General features: G+C 34.4%; 1 pseudogene; it reads left to right on the top strand.

Annotated features, from left to right (window-relative positions):
* The first annotated feature begins 1,968 nt into the window (after nucleotides 1-1,968).
* Nucleotides 1,969-3,377, top strand: LOC100426219 (5'-nucleotidase domain-containing protein 1 pseudogene; annotated as a pseudogene).
* Nucleotides 3,378-18,284: the final 14,907 nt, after the last annotated feature.

Raw genomic sequence — 18,284 nt, 5'->3', positions numbered from 1 at the left:
AGAAAGCAAATAATAAAATGGCAGGGTAAGTTCTTACTTTTCAATAATATCACTGAATGCAAATGAACACAGAATTGCTGAATAGATAAAAAAGCAACACCCATTGATTTATTGCCTACAAGAAACACACTTCACCTATTAAAAAAAAAACACAGAGATTGAAAATTTAAAAAATTGAAATAGATATTCCATGTCATTGGAAACAAAAAAGGGCTGCAGTAGCTAAACTTATATCAGACAAAACAGATTTCAAGACTAAAACTATAAAAAGAAATAAAGGATACTATATAATGATAAAGGTGTCAATGCAGCAAGAATATATAACAATTTTAAATATATATGTACCTGATATTGGAACACACAAATATACACAAAAAAATATTATTAGAGCTAAAGGGAGAGATGGACTCCACTCTCTGGGGTCTTCAATAGCTGGACACTTCAACACCTCACTTTCACCAATAGACAGATCATCCTGACAGAAAATCAGCAGGAAAACATGGGATTTAATCATCATTATAGATCAAATAAATCAATAGATATTTACAGAACATTTCATTCAATGAATGCAGAATACACATTATTTTTCTCAGCACATGGATTATTCTTAAGGATAGACCATATGTTAGGTCATAAAACAAGTGTGAAAACATTCAAAATATTGAAATAATATCAAGCATCTCCTCTGACCACATTGGAATAGAACCAAAAATCAATTAGAAGAGAAATTTTGGAAATTATACAAATACATGGAAATTGAACAATATGCTCCTGGAATGACCAGGGGATCAATAAAAAAATTAAGAAAAAAACTTTTAAAAATTATTGGTACAGATGATAATGGAAAGAAAACACACCAACACCTATGATATACAGCAAAAGCAGTACTAAGAGGGAAGTTTATAGATATAAGTGCCTACATCAAACACGAAGGAAAGCTTCAAATAAAAAATGTAGTGATGCATGTTAAAGAACTAGAAAAGCAAGAGCAAATCAAACCCAAAATTAGTAGTGCAAAAGAAATAATAAGTGGAGAAATAAAATTGAAATTAAAAATAACAATACAAGAGATTAACAAAACAAGAAGTTGCTTGTTTGAAATTGAAACAAAATTGACAAACCTTTACCCAGACTGAGGGAGGATACAAATAAGTAAAATCAGAAATGAAAAAGAAGACATTACAACTGGTACTGAAGAAATTCAAAGGATCATTAATGGCTACTATAAGCAACTATGTGCCCATAAATTGGAAAATCTAGAAAAATGGACAACTTCTTAGCCCCATACATGCTACTGAGACTGAATCAGGAAGATATCCAAAACCTGAACAGACCAATAACAAGTAATGAGATTGAAGCCATGCTAAAAAGTCTCCCAGTAAAAAAATAAATAAATAAATAAATAAAAGTTAAAAAAAAAAAAATCTGGGACCCAATGGCTTCAATGCTGAATTCTATCAAACCTTTAAAGAATAAATAGCAATTTTACTTGAACTATTCTGAAAAATAGAGGAGGAGAGAATATTTCCAATCTCATCTATGAATCTAGTATTGCCCTTATAACAAAACCAGACAAAGACATGTGAATAAAAGAAAACTACAGGCTAATATCTCTGACAAATAATGAAGCAAAAATCTTAAAGAAAATGTTGGGAAACCAAATTCAAAAATACATTACAAAGATCATTCATCATGACCAAGTGGGATTTATCTATGTGATGCAAGGATGGTTCAATATGCACAAATCAATTAATGTGATACATCATTTTAACAGAATGAAGGATAAAAATCGTAGGATTGACTGGCAGTGTCCCACCTGTCTGCTCCTCACACCCTGCCAGGTTGAGACACTTCCCATTTCTCCCCGTGCAGCCATGGTTCAGCTGTTTTTCCCACTCTGCCAGCTAAAACTCAGTCTACAGTCTGTGTCACTACAACCTGCTCCAAAGCACCCTGCTCATTTGCTAAAACTCGGACTACAGTCTGTGTCACTACAACCTGCTGCAAAGCACCCTGCTCATTTACAATAGCTTTGCCCAGTTTCTAGTTTAGGAGAAAAAGTATGATAAGGAAATGCTCAATGTGACCCCTGAGGATTGGTCTTTCTGTTTCAAGGGTTTGGCACTGGATTTAGAAGACGAGAATTTCATTAAATTTGCAGATAATGGCACTCTTCTCAGTGAAAGCCATGGCACCAATATGCTGACTCCAGAGGTGCTGGCAAAGGCATATGACAAGAAGGAATGGAAGCAGTTCTTGTTGGACACTGGAATGGCTTGCCACTCAGGAGAGTACTGTTTTATGATAACTACTTTGACCTTCCAGTAACTTTTTAATGTGCCAGAGTGGTGGACTATTTAACAAAACCAAACAATGATCAAAAACCCTTTTATTTTTGGAAGAATATATTTGCTGGTATTCAACACAATTACAAAATGTCAGCTTTTAAGGAAAACTGTAGTATATATTTTCCAGAAATAAAAAGAGATCCAGGCAGATATTTGCACGGTTGTCCTGAATCTGTTAAAAAAAATGGCTTCAACAGCTAAAGAATGCTGGGAAAACGACTATGTTAATTACCAGTTCTCGCAGTGATTATGATAGATTTCTCTGTGAAGATGTCATTGAGAATGATTTTGAAGCCCTTTTTGACATTGTGATTACAAATGTGTTGAAGCTTGTTTTCTTCTTTCATTTACTACGTCAGAGGCCTTTCCAGAGACTCAAGAATAATGAAGAGCAGCAGACACTGCCATCTCTGTACACCTGGCTGCTACCCCCAAGGGAATGCTATCCACTTCTATAAAGTTCTGAAGAAAATGACTGGCAAACCTGAGCCCAAGGTTGTTTATTTTGGTGACAGCGTGCATTCAGATGTTTTCCTGGCTCATCACTAATGGGAGACAGTCCTTATCCTGGAGGAACTGAGAGGGGATGGAGTGGCTCATCACTACAATGGGAGACAGTCCTCATCCTGGAGGAAGTGAGAGGGGATGAAGGCATGAGGTGTGAGAGGCCTGAGGAGTGAGGGCCTCTAGGAAAGGAAGGAAAATATAAGGGACCAAAGGAAAAGCCTTTAAATAGTTCATCTAAAATATTGGGCTCTTTATTGATACTGAAAAATACAGAATACTCCTTGGTTTATACATGGTCATGTAAAAGAATCAGTACTTATAGCACTATTGCAATTCCACGTATTGAAACAATCGCAGAATTGCCTCTGAACTACTAATTTATAAGATTCTCTTTAAGCAATTTGAAAGCACCGGGCTACTATTCAAATCTTCCATTGGTCTTATCAAATGATGAGACACTGATTATCAACTAAGCTATCTATGGAGAAAAGAAGAACAATATATGCAGTTAAAAAAAAAAAAGTTTTCAAAAAATACTGTAAAAGGCTTTATAAGAACAAGTTTTTAATGAAAAGTCACCAATAAGTTGATATTTGTCCACAGGTCTCTTTTCTATATAAATCATCTTGAGGTTTAGCAACTCTTATTATGTTAAAATCTCTGTATCTTAGAACTTAAGCAACCTTATGGTGTTTCCTATACCATGAGTTTTGAGATTAGAATTCACTTGATTAGAGAGAGAGAGAGAGAGAGAGAGAGAGAGAGAGGGAGAGCGTGAGAAAGACAGAAAGAAAGAAAGAAAGAAAGAAAGAAAGAAAGAAAGAAAGAAAGAAAGAGAGAGAGAGAGAGAGAGACAGAAAGAAAGAAAGAAAGAAAGAAAGAAAGAAAGAAAGAAAGAAAGAAAGAAAGAAAGAAAGAAAAGAAAGAAAGTGATAGTCTAGAAGTCAACTATCTCAACCTCCATTGTTACTCATTATGTTTTTTCCCCTCTAATAATGTTAAAGGCTGTTTAATGTATTTTCATCAACTTTAAGCCATACATATTCAATGGAGACAAAAATTGGTTATGAAAGAAAAACATATTAGAGACCCAATCTTGGGCCTCCAAAATCACTAAGGAAAAACTAAGGTGGGAACTGCTTAGGGCAATCCTGCCTCCTATTCTATTCAAAGTTATCCCTCTGAACACTCAGATAGATGCATATTTGATTGCCTCCTTTAGAAAGACTTACCAGAAACTAAAAAAAATCAACCATCTGTCTCTCACCTACCTATGACCTGGAAGCCCCAGTGAGGAGGGTGGGGGCAGGGGCTTGCTTTGGGTTGTCTCCGCCTTTGTAGATGGAATCAATGTACTTCTTACACATGCTGATTGATGTTTCATGTCTCTCTAAAATGTATAAAACCAAGCTGTGCCCTAGCCACCTCGGGCACATGTCATCAGGGCTTCCTGAGGCTGTGTCATGGACATTTCCTAAACCTTGGCAAAATAAACTTTCTAAATTAACTTAGACCTACCTCAGATTTTCTGAGTTCACAGAGTGAAAAAAACCTTAGACAATAATACAATGGCTTTTAACCTTCCAAAACATCCTAGCCAACAAAATCTTATTCCTTAGTATTAATTTCTATTAGGAATAAATTTATAGTTAAAGCTATTTAATTTAATTAATTTAATTTGAATTTAATTTTTCTCGTTGGAAACAAAGGTGATTTTTTTTTAAAAAAAAGGTGGAGAAAAAACTGCTATAAAGGGTTTTACAGGTATACTACAATCCAGGACTGTTATGTTTCACGTGTTACGTATATTAGTAACTATTTGTCATATTAGTATTTATTTGTTGCAAGATATTTGCAGCCAAATAAAGTTTACAACATAGGTTTCTGGTTACTCTTTATGCTGTGATTTCACTCTATCTATCATGGGCAGTATCAGAAAGCACACTGATAACCATCATTATTTTACTTGAATTGTAGTATATAATGTAACGTATTGATGCCTGCAATGGAAAGAAAAGAATTTTGTCAAAATTTGTAAATGTTCAGATAAATCACAGTTATACTGTGAAATGAATATCTCAGAGTCAGTGAAAAATTAGTAAAATCTTTCCCTCAAAGTCAGTAGATTTGTATGATAGCTACTAATAAGCATATGGTGATGTACTTGGAACTTATTTCCAGAATGTCATTGCAATATTATAGTGATGGTACACAATTAAGTCAGGATTAAATGAAAGACGCTATCTCAAGTATACTTTAAATAATTGATTTATTTTAAAAATAAGGCTCTTTTTCCTTGAAAAATCCCATAAGATTATTTCAGTTGATGCTGAAAAAGCATTTGGTGAAATTCAACATTACTTAATGATTAAAAAAATGACAAAACATCAATTTAGAAAAAATATACCATGACATAATAAAAGCCATATATGAAAGACCCACAGATAGTATCATAGTGAATGGGGAGAAACGGAAAATGTTTCCTCTAAGATCTGGAAAATGAAAAGAAAGCCTAATTTCACAACTGTTATTCCACGTAATACTTGATATGGTTTGGCTGTGTCCCCACCCAAATCTCATCTTGAATGGTAGTTTCTATAGTCCCCACATGTCCTGGTAGGGACCCAGTGAGAGGTAAGTGAATCATGGGGGTGAATCTTTCCTGTGCTGTTTTCATGATAGTGAATAAGTGTCAGGAGATCTGATGGTTTTATAAAGGGCAATTCCCCTGCACGTGCTCTCTTGCCTGCCACCATGCAAGACATGCTTTTGCTCCTCCTTCACCTTCCACTATGATTGTGAGACCACCCCAGCCATGTGGAACTGTAAGTCCATTAAACACTTTTTTCTCTATAAATTACTCAGTCTCACTTATGTGTTTATCAGCAGCATTTGAACAGACTAATACAGCAAATTGGTACCAGTAGAGTGGGGTGTAAAGCTATTGTAAAAATACCCAAAAATGTGGAAATGACTTTAGAACTGGGTAGCAGGCAGAGGTTGGAACAGTTTGGAGGGCTCTGAAGAAGACAGGAAATTTTGAAAAATTTTGGAACTTCCTAGAAACCTGTTGAATCGTGTTGACCAAAATGATGATAGTGATATGGACGATAAGTCCAGGTTGAGGTGGTCTCAACTGAAGGTGAGAAAGTTGCTGGGAAATGCAGCAGAGGTAACTCTTGTTAAGCTTTAGGAAAAAAAAAAAAAAAAATCTGGTGGCATTTTGCCCCTGCCCTAGAGATCTGTGGAACTTTATACTTGAGAAAGATGGTTTGGAATTGGAACTTATGTTTAAAAGGGAAGCGAAGAATAGAGGTTTGGAAATTTTTCATCCTGACAATGTGATAGAAAAGAAAAACCCATTTTCTGAGGAGAAATTCAAGCAAGCTGCAGAAATTTGCAGAAGTAAGGAGGAGCCAAATGTTAATTAACAAAACAATGAAGAAAATGTCTCCAGGGCATGTTAGAGATCTTCACAGCATTCCCTCCCATCACAAACTCAGAGACCTACGAGAAAATATCTTTTTTTTCTGGACCGGACCCATGGCTTTTCTGCTTTGTGCAGTCTTGCTACTTAGTCCCCCGAATCTCAGCTGTGGCTAAAAGGGGCCAACATACAGCTCAGGCTGTTGCTTCAGAGGGCAGAAGCCCCAATTCTTGGTGACTTACATACGGTGTTGGGCCTGCAGGTGCACATAAATCAAAAATTGAGGTTTGGAAACCTCTGCCTAGACTTCAGAAGATGCATGAAAATTCCTGAATATTCAGGCAGAGGTGTGCTGCAGGGGCAGCACCCTCATGGAGAACCTCTGGTAGGCCAGTGCAGAAGGGAAATATGGGGTGGGAGCCCACACACAGAGTCCCCACTGGGGCACTGCCTAGCGAAGCTGTGAGAAGAGGGCCACCACCCTCCAGACCCCAGAATCGTAGATCCACCTATAGTCACAGACACTCAATGCCAGTCAGAGACACTCAAAGCAGCCAGAAGGGGGGCTGTACCCAGCAAAGTCACAGGGGTGAAGCTGCTCAAGGCTGTGGGGGCCCACCTCTTGTATCAGTGTGACCTACATGTGAGACATAGAGTCAAAGGAGATCATTTTGGGGCTTTAAGATTTGTCTTCTCTGCTAGATTTTGGTCTTACATGGGGCTTTTAGCTCCTTTTGTTTCGTCCAATTTCTCCCATTTGGAATGGGTATATTTACCCAATGCCTGTACCCCCATCATGTCCAGGAAGTAACTAACTTGCTTTTGAATTTACAGGCTCATAGTCAGAAGGGACTTGCCTTGTCTCAGATGAGACTTTGAATTTGGACTTTTGGGTTAATGTTAGAATGAATTAAGACTTTGGAAGACTTGTTGGGAAGGCATGATTGTGTTTTGAAATGTGATGACCTGAGATTTGGGATGGGCCAAAGGCAGATTTATATGGTTTGGCTGTGTCCCCACCCAAATCTCATCATGAATTGTAGTTTCCATAATCCCCATGTGTCGTGGGAAGGGTCTGGTGGGAAGAAATTGAGTCATGAAGGTTGGTTTTTCCCATGGTGTTATTGTGATAGTAAATAAGTCTCATGAGTTCTGATGGTTTTATAAAAGGTAGTTCCCCTGCACACATTCTCTTGCCTGCCACCATGTAAGACGTGTTTTCTCCTCCTTTGCCTTCGGCTATGATTATGACGCTTCCCCAGCCACGTGAAACTGTGAGTTTATTAAACCTCTTTCTTTTTATAAATTACTCAGTCTCAGGTATGTCTTTATTTACAGTGTGTGAACACACTAATACAGTGATAGAAATCCTACCTACATCAACCAGGCAAGAGAAAGATATAAAGGACATCCAAATCGGAAAGAAAGAAGTGAAATTATTCTCGTTTGCAAATGAACTGATCTTATGTTTGAAGAAACCTAAAGACGCTTCCAAAACACTATTAAAACTGATAAAATCGACAAAGTTGCAGGATACAAAATCAGTGTACAAAAATTAATAACATTTCTATATGCCAACAATGAGCAATCTTCAAATGAAATCAAAAGTAAATTTGTTTACAATAGCCAAAAATAAAATTAACTATCTAGGAACTAACTTAACCAAAGAAAGGAAAGATCTCTAAAATGGAAACTATAAAATATTGATTAAAAAATTGAAGAGGACAACAAAAAATGAAATAATATTTCATGTACATGGATTGGAAGGATGAGTATTTTTCAAACTGTCCATACTACCCAAAGAAATCTACAGATTCAGCACAAACCTTCTCAAAATACTAAGGACATTCTTCCAGAGATAGAAAAAACTACTCTAAAATTTATACGAAACCACAAAAAATGCAGAATAGCTAAAGCTAGCCTAAGGGAGTGGGGAGGAGCATGGGGAAACTGAAGTAATCACATTACCTGAATTCAAGTTATAATACAGCAGTAATGTGATGAATTCAGGGATTTGTTTGTTTGTTTGTTTTGTTTTGTTTTGTTTTGGCTAGCTTTAGCTATTCTGAGTCTTTTGTGGTTTCATATAAATTTTAGTACTGGCATAAAAGCAGGCACCTAGACCAATGAAACAGAATAGAGAACCCAGAAACAAATCCACATGTCTGTAATGAACTCATTTTCAACAAAAGTGCCAAGAACATCCCTTGGGGAAAACAGAATTACTTCAATAAATGGTGGTGGGAAAACTGGATAGTCATATGCAGAAGAATAAAACTAAACCATTATTTCTCACCATATACAAAAATCAAATCAAAATTGATTGAAGACTAAAGTATAAAACTTCAAACTATGAAATTACCAAAAAAATCTTTGGGGAACCTCTCCAGGACATTGGTGTGAGCAAAATTTTATTGAGTAATACCCCACAAGCACAGGCAACCAAAGCAAAAATGAACAAATGGGATCATATCAAGTTAAAAACTTCTGCACAGCAAAGGAGACAGTCAACAACATGAAGATACAACCCACAGAAGGAGAGAAAATATTTGCTAACTATCCATCTGACAAGGGATTCATAACCAGAATATGTAAGGAGCTCAAATAACTCTATAGGAAAAAAAATCCAATAATCTGATTTTTAAAATGGGCAAAAGCGTTAAATAGACATTTCTCAAAAGAAGCCATACAAATGTCAAACAGACATATGAAAAGGTGCTCAACATCATTGATTATCAGAGAAATGCAAATTAAAAACTACAATGAGATATTATCTCACCCCAGTTAAAATAGTTTATATCCAAAAGTCAAGTAATAACAAATGCTGCTGAGAATGTGGAGAAAAGGGAACTCTTATACACTGTTGGTAAGAATGTAAATTCTTTAAATATTATTAATTCCCACCTTGTTTAAATCACCCTTCACTAAAATTGAAAATTAAAACCAGAGTCACAGAGATTTAATAAAAGAAAACATTGTATGTGAAGATTATGAGAATAGAATAAACTGAACTAATCATTAGACTAGAAAATATTTATCAGTTTGATACTTCAAAGAAAGGAATAATATAAGCATAAGTCAGTGAAGGAATATAAGTCTTCTCCTATATGTATACTTTTTCTTTATTTAATAAACTTGGTTACTTTGTTTAACAAAGAATGTGTCTGCATTCTACTCTAACTCGCTTATTGCGAGAACTGATATTTCATTGTAATAGTGAATTTGAGGATATAATTACTTGTTTGTTGTCCATTTGTATTTCCCCACCCCCACCTTTTTTATTGATATAAGATGCTTCATAATCACTTACCACCAATTTGGAATATTTCAAAAAACATGTTACCAGAATCTGGCATAGCCCTACTTTTCATTACTTCTTGAAGGCATTGCCAAGGATTCTTTCTTTTCTGCTAGGTTCATGGGTGTTGTTTGTAAGGAATAAAGGCTCTTACAGATATGACATTCCACATCATAAATCAAAAATCACAGGAAATTACAAATAAGTAACTCAAATTCTCTCTAAAATACTACCACCTTGAAATATCCATTGTTAATTTTTGGATACAAGAAGTCTTTGTGAAGATATTTTAAATTTTTCTTTTTATATATTTACGGGGCACAAGTGCAATTTTGTTACATGAAGATATTGTATGGTGGTGAAGTCTAGACTTTTAGTGTAACCATCACTGTATAGTGTACATTGTGCCCATTAGTTAATTTCTCATTCCTAACTACTCTCCCACCCTCCCATCTTTCCAAGTTTCCAATGTCTATTATTTCACTCTCTATTGTCCTTGTGTACACATTATTTAGATCCTGCTTATAAGTGAGAATGTGCAATATTTGACATTCTGTTTCTGAGTTATTTCACTTAAGATAATGGCTTCTAGTTCCATTCATGTTACTCAAAAATACATAATCTTATTATTTTTTAGAGCTGAGTAGTACTCCATGGTACTACTCAGGTAAACACACACACACAGAGGCACACACACACGCACACATACACAGCCCACATTTTGTTTTTCCAATTATCCATTAATAGACACTTAGTTTGATTCCATATCTTTGCTACTGTAAATAGTATTGTGACAAATATCCAAGTGCAAGTACCTTTTTGATATGACTATTTATTTTCCTTTGTCTTTCAGGTAGATACCTAGCAGTAGAATTGCTGGACTGAATGGTATTTCTATTTTTAGTTTTTGAAAAATCTCCATATTGTTTTTGAAAGTTTCAACAAATTTAAATTTCCACCAACCAGGCATAAGTATTTCCTTTTCTCTGCATCTTCACCAACACAAATTGGTTTTTGACTTTTTACTAATAGCCATTCTGACTGGTGTAAGATGGTATCTCAGTGTGGTTTTAATTTGCATTTATAGGATGAATAGTAATGTTGAGGATTTTTGGTCATTCACATACCTTCTTTTGAAGAATATCTGTTTATATCCTTTGCCCACTTTTTAGTGGGTTTTTTCCTTGAGTTGTTTGAGTTCCTTGAAGATACTAGATATTGCTCTTTTGTCGGATGCATAGTTTGTGAATATTTTCTCCTATTCTGTAGGTTGCCTTTTCACGCTGTTAATTATTTCTTTTGCTATGAAGAGGATATTTATTTTCAATAAGTTTCATTTGTCTATTTTTGGTACTGTTGCATTTGCTCTTGAGGACTTAGTCATATTTTTTTTGCGTAGGCCAATGTCCAAAATAGTTTTTTCTTAGGTTTACTTCTAGAAATTTTCTAGTTTCAGGTCTTATATTTAAGTCTTTAGTCCATTTTTATTTAATTTGTATATATTGAAAAATAGGGATTTAGTTTTATTCTTCTGCATGTGACTACCCAATTATGCCAGCACCATTTATTGAAGAGGGTGTCCTTTCCCCAGTGTTTGTTTTTGTCAACTTTGTCAAAGAACAGTATGCTGTAGGTATGTGACTTTGTTTTTGGGTTCTCTATTCTTTTCCATTAAGCTATGTGTCTATTTTTATATCAGTACCATATGGTTCTGGTTATTCTAGCCTTGTAGTATAAATTGAAGTCAGGTGATGCGATGTGCCCAGTTTTGTTCTGTTTGCTTAGGATTGCTTTGGATATTCAGGCACTTTTTGGTTCAATATGAATTTTAGGATTGTGTTTTCTAATTCAGTGAAAACCGACAGTGTTTTAATAAAAATTGCATTGAATCTATAGATTGTTTTTGGCAGTATGGTCATTTTAATGACATTGATTGTTCCGATCCATGAGCATGGAATGTTTCTTACATTTGTTTGTGTCTATTATTTCTTAATTCAGTATTTTGTAGTTTCCTTTGTAGAAATATTTTACCTCCTTAGTTAAATGGATTCCTAAGTTTTTAAGATGTAGATATTATAAATGGGATTGAGCTCTTGACTGTTTCTAAGCTTGGCCTTTATTGGTGTATAGAAATGCCACTGATTTGCATACATTGCTTTTGTATCCTGATACTTCATTGAATTCATTTCTCAAATATAGGAGTCTTTTGGAAGAGTCTTTAGGGTTATCTATGTATAAGATCATGTCACTGGTGAATAGAGATAATTTGACTTCCTGTTTACTAATTTAGATGCCTTTTATTTCTTTCTCTTTCCTAATTGACCTGTCTAGGATTTCCGTTACTATGTTGAATAGGAGTGCTAAGAGTGGACATCTTTGTTTCGTCTTAATCCAGTTGTTTAGGGGAATGCTTTCAACTTTTCCAGGTTCAGTATGATGTTGGCTATGGGTTTGTTTGTTTTGTGTTACTTCTATGCCTAGTTTGTTTAGGGTTTTTATTATGAAGTGATGCTAAGTTTTATCAAATGCTTTTCTGCATCTATTGAGATATTCGTATGGTTTTGTTTTTAATTCTCTTTATGTGGTGAATCACATTTATTGATTTGCATATGCTGAGCCATCCTTGCATCCCTGATGTAAGTTCCACTTGCTTGTGGTGTATTATCTTTTTGATGTGCTATTCAATTCAGTTTGCTAGTATTTTGTTGAGAATTTTTGTATCTATGTTCTTCAGGGATATTGGTCTGTAGTTTTGTTGTTGTGTTCTTGCCTGGCTTTGGTATTAGATTGTTACAAGCTTCATAGAATGAGTTAGGGAGGATTCCTTCCTCCTTGATTTTTTGGAACAGTTACAGTAGGATTGGCACCAGTTCTTCTTTGTATGTCTGGTAGAATTCAACTGTGAGTCTGTCGGGTACTGGACTTTCCCCTGCGACCCCTTGGGAAATTTCTAAATTACAGATTCAATTTCATTACTCAATGTTGGTCTGTTCAGGATTTCTGTTTGTTTCTGCTGTCTTTCATAAGTATTTCAAAATAAGCCATAGACAGAAGGTTTCTTGTGATTCAACTCTGCTGTCTTCAATGAAGTTGTCAAAGAGTTGACAATTAGATGGTACTGAATGGACATAGACAAATTTAGTTTCTTTCCCCATTTTAAAAGAACATTTGAAATTTGTGTAAGTAACAACAAACATCTAGATAAGAAATAATTAGATGCTTACAGCAATTGGATATCATGTAGGCAATATACCTGAATGTGTATTTACAGTCTGCTTTGCATCTGATTCCGTAGAAATACCCAGATAAATGTATTTGTGGAAAGATAGTATGCTTGAAGATAGCACATGCTTTCTTGATATTTCTATAATGTTAAACTAACAACTTACCTTGGTGAAATTCAATTTTGATACATATTCAGAGAAGGGACTTTTGACTTTCAAGAAGATAATAACAAATAACATTACATTTTGTTTTATAGTTTATTCTTTATTTATTTATAAAATTGTACATACACTGTCCCACGGAGAGCCTGCTTAGTCTAAAAATAACTCCATGAATCTAATAAATTTTTTGAAAACATCTTGGTTATATTATTCTTACTTCCAGGAAACAATAGACAATATAATGTATTCTTAATAAAGCTGTGATTCAGCTCTTAAATATGTATATAGCTGATTTCTTATAGATTAAATGCTTAGAAACAAAAAGGGAAACATAATACTGGAAAAGTTCTCAACTATCCTTCCATAATATTTAGGCACTTTACATATAATGTCTGTCATCAATGTAAAGTTCAAGCTATCCCTAAGGAAAACTGAGCAATCATTTGGTGAGGAACATGCTCACTTACAAGACATGTCTTCTAGAAGTGAAGAAGGAAGAACACAATGATCCTTTGCATTCTACCTATGGACTTCATGTAAATATGCCGAGTCTAATGCTGGTAGAAATTATATTGAAGCAAGTTCAAATTATAACAAGGAAACATTTTCTGTCACTGAAGGAAAAGCAGTCTCAATCTGTTTCTACTATTGCACAATATACTTAATAATACTATCTACTTGTAAGACTGTGTGCATTAAATGAGATAATCTACAAATCATACTTAGAAGAGCAGAACTCAGCATATAACGTGCAATCTTTAAATATTAGCTATCATTACCCATCCCTATACAAATAGACTGGTATTTTTTGTTTGTATAAATTTAAGGGGTGCAGGTGCAATTTTATTACATGTATATATAGTATAACGGTGAAGTCTTGGCTTTTAGTATATCCGTCATCTGAATAATGTACACTGTACCCATTAAGTCATTTTTTAAAAAATTATATTAGAACCCTAACTAGTGAGGTGCTTTCTCATTAATGGAGCGGAGGAATAAAATTACATTTTGTACTCATACTCTTATTTTCAAATTGCCAACTAAATGACCTGCACAGTGCCTTTGCCGATTCTAAAGGTTTTTTCTTTTCTCTTTTTGGAATCCAAGTTTCACTTCCCAGAAGATTTTATGATACCAACATCCAAAGTGTGCACAAGGCTTTACTAAAGAATAGCAAGTAAAGGTCTTCTTTAACTCAATGTCTTGGCATAGAATGCCTTTGTCTAGAAAGGGAAAAGCCAGAGTCACTTTTTCCTTAAAATAATTCACTTATTCCTATTTTCATTGTATTTTCTAACGTCATTTGCTTCAGCAAGATTGGTCATACATCTTCTTCTCAACACTACAAATCTGCCCATTTTTAAAAGCACCAGCTAACAACTGCCTTAGTCCATTCTGCTCTAATAAAATACCATAAACTTGGTAATTTGTAAACAACGGAAATTTATTGCTCATAGTTCTTGAGGCTGGAAAGTCAAATATCAAGGCATTAACAAATTTGGTGTCTGGTTAGGACTTGGTCTCTCTTTTATGGAGGGTGCCTTCTAGCTGTGTCTCCACATGACAGGAGTGACAAGAGGGCATGCTTGAGCCCTTTTTATAAGGGCATTAATCGCATTCATGACCCTTATGACTCAATCATTTATCAAAGTCTCCATCTATTAATTCTTCCATATTGGGTATTAGATTCCAACACATAGATTTGAGGGAGACACCAGCATTCAGCCCGTAGCAACACCCTTTTCCTCTGTGGAGTTTCCTTTGAGTAACTCAGTGTTCCTTTTCCAAACTTCTGTAATACCTAGCCTTTATTACATGATTTAAGTCCTTGATCCCTTATAATCTTGCATTACGTATTTTATTTTAAGTGTTTTAGACCTGCTCCATGAATTAAATTATCAGTTTTTTAAAAGCAAAGACAATACCTTCTAATTGCTTTGTACTTTCCAGAAGGCCTAACCCATTGCATATCTTCAATAGTTATTGATTAAACTGTGTAACCTTGAACATTGTCTTTTCTTAATAATAATTTTCTCTTTACAGTATTGCATAGAGCTTTCCTTATGTAGAGAAAAATACATATATGTCTCTATAAAAGTAAAACTATAATGAGATAAGCAAATTTGCAAGTAGAAAATTATATATTGTCACATTTGTTTTAATGATGTTATTCTACTTTTGTTTCATCTTCAGGATGGTTCTCCTGAATTATAAAGACACCATGAATTGCTTTGAGCTCTCATACAATCTTAAAATTAGATTCAACAATTTAAGTTTTATAAACACTTCTTACAAGTTTAGTTTTATATTTTCTTCAGTGATAGATTGCCATAGTAAATCTATTGCTAAATAGAGTATACAATGAAATTTTAATATTTCATTTGGTAGTTTGGTAGCTTTGGGCTATTGATATTCTAGGAGCTATGTACATTTATGTTTATTAAGAAAGTGATGAAATTTGAAGCTACTTTTTTCCTTTTTACAACATTCAGCTTTATTTATTTATTTATTTATTTATTTATTTATTTATTGAGACAGAGTCTATCTCTCCCAAGCTGGACTGCAGTGTCATGATCTCGGCTCACTGCAACCTCTGCCTCCTGGGTTCAAACAACTCTTGTGCCTCAGCCTACTAGGTATCTGGGAATACAGGCATGCACCACCCTGCCTGGCTAATTTTTTTATTTTTAGTAGAGAACAGGTTTCGCCATGTTGGCCAGGCTAGTCTTGAATTCCTGTCCTCAAGTGATCCTCCCACCTTGATTTCCCAAAGTGCTGGGATTACAGGCGTGAGCCATCATGCCCGGATACAACATGCAGCAATTTAAATTTGATATATCAGACTTTTAATAAACTACACCCATTGTAATCATTTTTTTCTTTGTATAACTAAAATTCTCAGAAGTAATTTTCTATTTTTGTCATCTTTATTTCTCATCAGGAAAATAAACACAATCCATTTGTTCTAAAAGTTGTTTAGAGGCCTCTAGTCTATTAAAGAATACAACTTTTACAGGATAGAGTTATGTATACATTCAATATTTTCCAGGCATTTTCCTTAACTATTGTTTAATACATTATTGAAGAATCACACCACTGAATATTTTACTTACTATGAACCATTAAGCTATACATTAAATATTTATTAGAGAAACAATAAATCAGAAAACACAGTAATTTTTCTAGAGTTATAATTTAGTACAAATTCAATTGAGTCCACAATCGTCATAAATCTTGAAAATCTAATCGCCTCACATGGATTTCTTAGAAAACATAAATCTCTCAAGTTTGACTTTTACAGGAAGGCACATTTTTTCTCTTGTGTAAATCAAGACCCTAGGATGTTCAAATTTCATAACTTTTAGTAAAGCAAAATAAACTTATTTTGAATATTTGAAACTGAAGCTGAGAAAGATAAAATGAATTGTCCAAGATCACACAGCTGCATGGTTGGAAAGTTGGGACTAAAATTTGTGTGTTAATTTCCTTTTTTCATGCTACTTCTACTACATAATATAGGAAAATCAAATTGGAGTGATTTGAAGCCCTTATTATTATAACTCTCCCAATAGTCCTATTTTTGCTTTTTAGAGTAAGAGTTAAATGTTTCTGCTTCCACAAGCAATTACTTATACGTTTAAAAATTAATGTTATATTCTTGTTTCTGTGTTTTGTCTTCTCTAAATATCTCACCTCCTTAGTCACTCCATTTTGGACAATCTTTGGTTTGTCAAAATCTCTCTCAAACTGCATACACATAAGCGTAGATCTGGTATGAATTTGAGCCTTCGTAATTCCTGCTCCTGTTAAGTTTTATCCTTTATCTGACAATAACCTTTATAAGTACATATTGTTATCATCTTCATCTTATGTATGAGGAGATGGAGATTCAGAGATGTTAAGGAATTTGTTCATAGTCATGTTACATTTAAGCATATGTGACTGTTGTATGTTGTGCTAGCATATCCCTATATATCTCTACAAACCTATTGACAAAATTTTGCTTTTTAAGCACCTACTATGTAACAGATACTATTATATTTACAAAGAAATATAAGCTGACTTTTCTCTCCTACCTTGTTTTTAAGAAGATTACAATGTTGGTGAGGCTATGTAAAATATATGCATAAAAAATCCCTTAAAATACAATATAATATAAACGGCAAACATTATTATGGAGGTTTTTAAGAAGGATAAAACAAGGAAAAAGAGAAAATAACTAACACTTAAACACTGTTTTTATATTTACCATGTGCCAGATGTCAGTTGTTTTTCCATACAAAATGCAAATACAAAGCTGCAGGGATTTAAACATTATTCATCTAATTTTAAAGTAACAAAACTAATACTCAGAGAGAGGCAGGAAAAAGAAAAGCAAGAAATGTACAGGGCGTGTTTCTTAGGCACATAATTAAACAGCATAACTGCAGGAAGTCATATTGGAGAATAGCAGGAGACAAGGCAGCAATCCATAGTTAAGTAAATGAGTTGAGTTTCAGAGACATCATTCCAAAGGTGTTGGAGGAAATTATTTTCAACATCAGATACTCTGGTACTTCGGTATATATGATTCTAATAAGGACAAGAATCTTGCACACCTGTTCTCAATAATCATTAGTTTTAGAAAGTAAACAGTACTGCAAAAGAGGTGGTGAAGCTAATGGAGAAAGAAAGTAAGTTGAGATGTCAATAAAGAAAATTGTTTTAAATGACCAATTGGAGTACTGGGGCTCTTCCTCCCTAAGTTAACCTTTCTCTGACGATTATTATTTATTAATACTCCCAACTGGAGATATCAGAGCACATACGCATTTTAAAAATGTGAGTGTAATGGCCAGGAGCAGAGTTCCAGCTTGTGAAGCAAATGTAAATATGTTGTTTTTATACCTTAGGGAGGTAAGACCTCTGACTTCTCAATGAACTGAGGCTCTAAAAAGCAACCTAGTCTATCAAGTTTATTTTACATGCAAGCATAAGGAACTGTTACGTATGTAGTGGAATTTTCTGATTTCCATGAAAAATCTTTATCTCCAAGATTTCTGCTGTGTCAATTTGTTGAAATTCCTACCATTGTTATAGAATGATTCTCTTTTGTTAAAGCCTTGTACCTACGATGTTGCCTAGTTAAAAGACAGTCATCTTGAAAGGACATCATAGACGGGGTCAATAGCTTGTTAGGATGAGTTATGTTTTTTATGTCATCTAACAAGATCTAAAGCTGTGTTCTCCAATATTATAACCACTAGCAACATATGGTTATTTAAATTCAAATTTAAATTTATCAGTAACTACCACATTAAACAGTGAAAACACAGAAA

Source organism: Macaca mulatta, chromosome X, assembly GCF_049350105.2.
Source record: "Macaca mulatta isolate MMU2019108-1 chromosome X, T2T-MMU8v2.0, whole genome shotgun sequence".
In the NCBI taxonomy this organism is placed as follows: Eukaryota; Metazoa; Chordata; class Mammalia; order Primates; family Cercopithecidae; genus Macaca; species Macaca mulatta.
Note: the sequence above shows the minus strand (reverse complement) of the source record. Positions and strands in the feature narration are given on the sequence as shown.